Below are 6162 nucleotides of genomic sequence, written 5' to 3'. Positions count from 1 at the left end.
TCTAGTAATACTGTGAGAAATCTTGGAGTCATTTTTGATCAGGATATGTCATTCAAAGCGCATATTAAACAAATATGTAGGACTGCTTTTTTGCATTTACGCAATATCTCTAAAATTAGAAAGGTCTTGTCTCAGAGTGATGCTGAAAAACTAATTCATGTATTTATTTCCTCTAGGCTGGACTATTGTAATTCATTATTATCAGGTTGTCCTAAAAGTTCCCTAAAAAGCCTTCAGTTAATTCAAAATGCTGCAGCTAGAGTACTAACGGGGACTAGAAGGAGAGAGCATATCTCACCCATATTGGCCTCTCTTCATTGGCTTCCTGTTAATTCTAGAATAGAATTTAAAATTCTTCTTCTTACTTATAAGGTTTTGAATAATCAGGTCCCATCTTATCTTAGGGACCTCGTAGTACCATATCACCCCAATAGAGTGCTTCGCTCTCAGACTGCAGGCTTACTTGTAGTTCCTAGGGTTTGTAAGAGTAGAATGGGAGGCAGAGCCTTCAGCTTTCAGGCTCCTCTCCTGTGGAACCAGCTCCCAATTCAGATCAGGGAGACAGACACCCTCTCTACTTTTAAGATTAGGCTTAAAACTTTCCTTTTTGCTAAAGCTTATAGTTAGGGCTGGATCAGGTGACCCTGAACCATCCCTTAGTTATGCTGCTATAGACGTAGACTGCTGGGGGGTTCCCATGATGCACTGTTTCTTTCTCTTTTTGCTCTGTATGCACCACTCTGCATTTAATCATTAGTGATCGATCTCTGCTCCCCTCCACAGCATGTCTTTTTCCTGGTTCTCTCCCTCAGCCCCAACCAGTCCCAGCAGAAGACTGCCCCTCCCTGAGCCTGGTTCTGCTGGAGGTTTCTTCCTGTTAAAAGGGAGTTTTTCCTTCCCACTGTAGCCAAGTGCTTGCTCACAGGGGGTCGTTTTGACCGTTGGGGTTTTACATAATTATTGTATGGCCTTGCCTTACAATATAAGGCACCTTGGGGCAACTGTTTGTTGTGATTTGGCGTTATATAAAAAAAAAATTGATTGATTGATTATTATTCATGCTTTTGTGTCAACACGTTTAGACTATTGTAACAGTTTGTTTTCATGTCTAAACAAGAAGGAGTTGCGTCGACTGCAGTTGGTACAGAACTCTGCAGCAAGAATTCTGACACAAGCTAACAGAAGGACTCATATTTCCCCAATTTTAAAGGAACTTCATTGGCTGCCAGTGTCCTTCAGGATCAATTTTAAAATTTTGGTTTTAACTTTTAGAGCTCTACATGGCCAGGCGCCTCCCTATATCTGTGACCTCATCCAGCCTTATGCCCCTGCCAGGGCTTTGAGGTCTGTGGACCAAAATCTGTTGATGGTTCCTCGCACTCGTTTTGCAACCAGAGGAGAGCGATCCTTCCAGGCTGTTGCTCCCAGGCTTTGGAATGGTCTCCCGCTCTCTCTGCACTCACTGGACTCTGTCGATACTTTTAAAAGCCAACTTAAGACTTTCTTTTTTACTCAAGCGTTTGCTTAGTTTTTAGGCTGCTCTGTGATCCTCTGTTATGTTTTATGTTTTTATGTCTCGGCCATTGTCTGATGTTTTGTGTGGTGTACTCTGCTTTTATGTTGTGAAGCACCTTGTGGCTCTTGTCTGTGAAAGGTGCTATATAAATAAAATTTACTTACTTACTTACTTTTCTATTTGTCATAAAAACACTTATTGTAATAATTGCCTGTCATTTTAACAAGGGCAGAAGTATTTCTGATGAAAATCCTTCATGAATGGTAATTTGGTTGGTTTCTGTAGTCTATGCATAGTCTTAGACTACCATCAGGTTTGCAGACTAAGACTATAGGTGACGTGTATGAGCTTGAACTTTCTTTGATCACACCTTTTCTCAACAGTTCTGAAATGTGATCTCACACCTCTTTGTACTGATTTGGTGGGCTCCTTCTGTATGGCTGGCTAATGGGGGTCTCATCCATTAGTGGGATTTCATGTTGGACTCAGTCAGTGTAACCTAGGTCTTTGTTCTGTACAGCAAAAACATCAGCATACTTAAGTAACAGCGCTTTTATGCCTGCTTATTGTTCACTTGTGCCACCAAAGTGCAGTCTATTAAACAGGGCCTGGATGTCATTGTCTGAGCTGCCTTTGTCCTTCTGACTGACACTGACTTCCTCATGTGTGGCTGAGATACGCTGAAATCTGACTTCATAGGGGTCACTTTCAATACACTGACATGGGGTCAAAAGACCTAATCTAGCTTTGCTTGGGAGCCACAGGTCATCTTGGGAAAAGTTAATAACTGGAACTGGAAACATGTGGCAGTTGGGTGATACAACAGTGTGCACAACAATAGCACCACCCGGTGGAGTGCTACCTGGTTCTAATACTAGAGTGGAGGTGTCATTAAGGTCTCTCTTTGGGCCTCGTACGTAAACTGTGGACACTGATAGCGCAGGTAAGTGACATTTGCTTTTCTGTGATACTCGAGCCATTGCTGTTTTTTTCACCAGTTCCGCCTCTTGCACTCTCTCTCTCCACTCAGAATCCTCCAAGTGCTGCATCAAACTCTTAGTATCAACTCTCTGCACCATTTTGCAATGTTCATTCCAATTATTCCAGGTGGGGATGGGTCAAGCTCTTTTGTGTCTGCTTTATTGTCATCTCTTATTACCAAAAACCCACATTCAGGAGTTACTCCTATTACTTGGATATCTAGCTCAACATAGCCCAGGTAAGGTTGTGGTAGCTTGTTAGCAGCAGTGATTTTTTTTAACCATTTGGGTGTACAGTGCATATCTTGATCTTCCCCATGGAGATGATTTCAGAAAAAGTTCTCTGTTAAAGTGCTAACATTGCTTTCTGAGTCTATGAGGCACTGTAAGGGAACATCACTTAATTGAATGCCAACAACAGGGCATTTAGCAACATCATTTCTCAAAAAATGTTCTTTAGTGTAGGTCTGGGGTGAGCCTTCAGACTTCCCTCGCATTGTCTGGCTCATGGCAACTGAGGGCCCTCGTTTCCCTGCACAGCTGGGGCAGTTGTGGTTGTTGGGGTATGGGCTCTGCTTGCTGGACATTGCATAGCCATGTGTCAACCCCCTCACACCTCACACAGATAGGTTGACCATCTTTTGTATACCCGGGAGTTACTCGTGGCTTGTTGTTTGTGTTTGGTCCATTTGACTTTTCTTTTTGGGTGCTAAGGGGAGGTAATGGTCTAGTGGTTAAGGCACTGGGCTTGAGACCAGGAGATCCTTGGTTCAAATCCCAGCCTGACTGGAAAATCACTAAAGGTCCTTGGGCAAGGTCTTTAATCCCCTATTGCTCCCGCCTTGTATGGCAGCACCCTCACATCAGGGTGAATGTGAGGCATTATTTAAGCGCTTTGAGCTTCTGATGCAGATGGAAAAGCACTATATAAATGCAGTCCATTTACCATTCCATTTAAGTTTCCTTAATGCATTTGTTAATTCTCCAATAGCCTTACCTTGCTGGGCTATTATTTTCACAACTTCCTGGAGTATGGAGGCCAAGTCATTTTCCACGTTACTGTTGGATTTAACAGAATATTCATCAAGACTCTCCCCCACCAGGTTTCTGCTCCTTGCAACATTTGAAGTCCTCTTACGATCCTCAAGGCTCCACATAATGGCCTCTTCCCGAACCTCAAACAAGCTCGACTGTGGTTTTTCTCGGATAAGCCTGCGGAGCTCGCGGCGGAGGGCAAAATCGCACACCCCTTCAATGAACTGGTCTTTTATTGCAAGTTGCGGGTCAGTGACAACATTAGGAGAAGTTAACAGAGCGGAGTTTAACAACTGAGAGAGCGCATGTAAGTAATCTTTTAAGTCCTCACCCTCAGACTGTCTGTGTGCATAGAATGCATGTAACAACTGTGGTGTTGTTTGTTTCTCTCTAAATGCCTCACGTAAGTAAGAAAACAAATCCCTGGGTCCAACAGTTTGTCCATGTGTACGTAACTTGATTTCATCTAACGCACAACCTCTGACGTGTGACAGAATAAAGTCTACTTGGTCTCTTTCCCTCAGACCCCTAAGACTCATAGCCCGCTCAACCTCATCAATGAACTTGTCTACCGAGTGAGCATCTTTACCAGGGTCACCATTAAAAGGTACAATCTGCTTCTCTCTTGGTACATACACAATAGACCTTGGTTGCACATCACCCAAAGAAGCAATACTTGACATTACAGCTCATGTTTTTGACTCAGTTCATTAAGCTGTGCTTGTAACTCTAATATTTGGTTACCACTCCCTGACAGAGGTGCAGCTGAATCCCCTCCTGCCGACACGACTCCAGCATTGCTCGGTCCATGCGCAGAAACGTCTGGTCCGTCCTCAGCATCCGACATCTTGAAATATCTCTCAAGTTGCAGTCACACTTCGTCCTTGAGCCCTCAAAGCTGTTGCAGCAGATTCTCACACAGCTGCCGTATCTTCACCTGGGTGGGACGCCTCTTCACCGCTACTGTTGTCTTAAAAAAAATATTAATGAACTCAAAAAGTGCCAAATCTCCTGGAAACCCCACTTCTGGTACCAAAAAGAGCTGGGGGTGTGCCGTGTGTGACCAGGTGTATAATAATGGACCAGACACGGGCAGCTCCCAAAGAAAAAATGTGGCTCTTTATTTCCCGACTGTTTCCCCACAGGAGAACAGCATTAATTTTGGTTTGATTTGGCTTCTTTTTTCTTGCAAAATGAAAATAATAAACAACTAAAGACAACAGCAGTGGCCTTATCCTAAAACAAAACGAAGGACAGACACCACTTAGTACCAGTGTCAATTGGCATTTTTACAAAACAAAATTACAATACTCATTCACATTGTGCAATGGTCAACTTGAACCCACTTACAAAATGGTTGACAACCCGTCAAGGCCAACCCAGCACTCTGAAGGACCTGGACGGTGCTATCTCACCTCTGAATTAACAGAACATATAAAACTGTTCTCAGACACACAAATACAGTCTTAAAACAATTAGTTACATTACATTCAAACTGTATTAAACACACTCCTTCATGGAGAATAACATTCCCCTCTGTGGACAACTCGGCTGAATCACACTTTTCAGGAAGTGAGTCAGTGTACATCAACCGTCAACTCTACAGATTCATACAACAAAACATCTTAAGATATGACATTTAATTAAGTGTTATTGTACATTTATTATCACTTTAACGGGGCGTTGCTAGGCCGGTATCGTAGATTTACGTCGACGCTACCTGGCTATACCCGCCCGCTGTGTGCAGCCAAGAACTATCCGCAGAGGGGGGAAAAAAAACTGCCCGCAGAGGAAAAGATGAAAGGGCGAGAAGTGTGTTTTGGTCCCAATATGGATATTCCGGATGATTTTCTCATGGATAGTATGACAATGAACAGCAGCTAAAGCAGCCAGCTTGATGAGGACACCCTGCTGAATTTGGAGAGCAGCGCGCGTGCCAGCCGACATGACAAAAGTTAAAGTGAGCCAACTTTTTATGTACGCGTTACGTGTTGTGTGTCTCAGTAAAAAGTGATAATAATGCAAATAACATGCTGTTGTCGTGCGGTATGCATTTTCAGAGGCCGGACGTTCGCGCCCAGTCGCCCAAAATGACAGATATTCGCCCTCGTGGGCGACTGGGCGTGAACATCGGGCCTCTGAAAATGCATACCGCCCTCCAAAAGCATGTTATTGTATTAATATCAAAGAATGTTTCCATGTTTGTCAATCATTTAAGTGTCAGATTCTCACAGATACGCACCTCTTCTTTGTCAGTCTCCCGCCGAGGCATTTGGCTGTCGCGCAGCGATGACATCAAACGTGCGACATCAAGAAACCACTGTATTAACAAGTGTGACCACACTGCCATCTACTGGCCAGATACAGATCTGCAGCCATTTCCCAGCAAATGCAGGATCTTTATAATTCACCTGGTAACATATAAGAAAGGGAGGAGGTTGGTGCAGAAGTGAAACTGCCTTCAAGTGTTAATTGGCACATTCCAAAGAAACAATAGACTGCTTTTCTCTGCTGAAACCTGTGTCAGCCTCCATATGTTATTACATATGCAGGCTATACAAAGCACACAGGGACTCAGCTAATTTATATAACAAAGGGAGGAGGTTGGTCATATGCTAAACTTTGGGGGGA

At 43.5% G+C, this 6162-nt stretch overlaps 1 long non-coding RNA gene across 1 annotated transcript; it reads right to left on the bottom strand.

The window, feature by feature from the left end:
- Positions 1–3790: 3790 nt before the first annotated feature.
- LOC117509152 lies at positions 3791–5929 on the bottom strand. The gene is made up of 3 exons (XR_004560273.1): positions 5774–5929; positions 4882–4948; positions 3791–4767 (listed from the first exon to the last, which is right to left on the bottom strand). It is a non-coding gene; the product is annotated as an uncharacterized LOC117509152 (long non-coding RNA).
- Positions 5930–6162: the final 233 nt, after the last annotated feature.

The sequence above is a fragment of the Thalassophryne amazonica genome, chromosome 4 (assembly GCF_902500255.1).
Source record: "Thalassophryne amazonica chromosome 4, fThaAma1.1, whole genome shotgun sequence".
NCBI classification, from domain to species: domain Eukaryota; kingdom Metazoa; phylum Chordata; class Actinopteri; order Batrachoidiformes; family Batrachoididae; genus Thalassophryne; species Thalassophryne amazonica.
The sequence above is the reverse complement of the archived record's forward strand: the minus strand, read 5'-3'. Positions and strand labels throughout refer to the sequence as shown.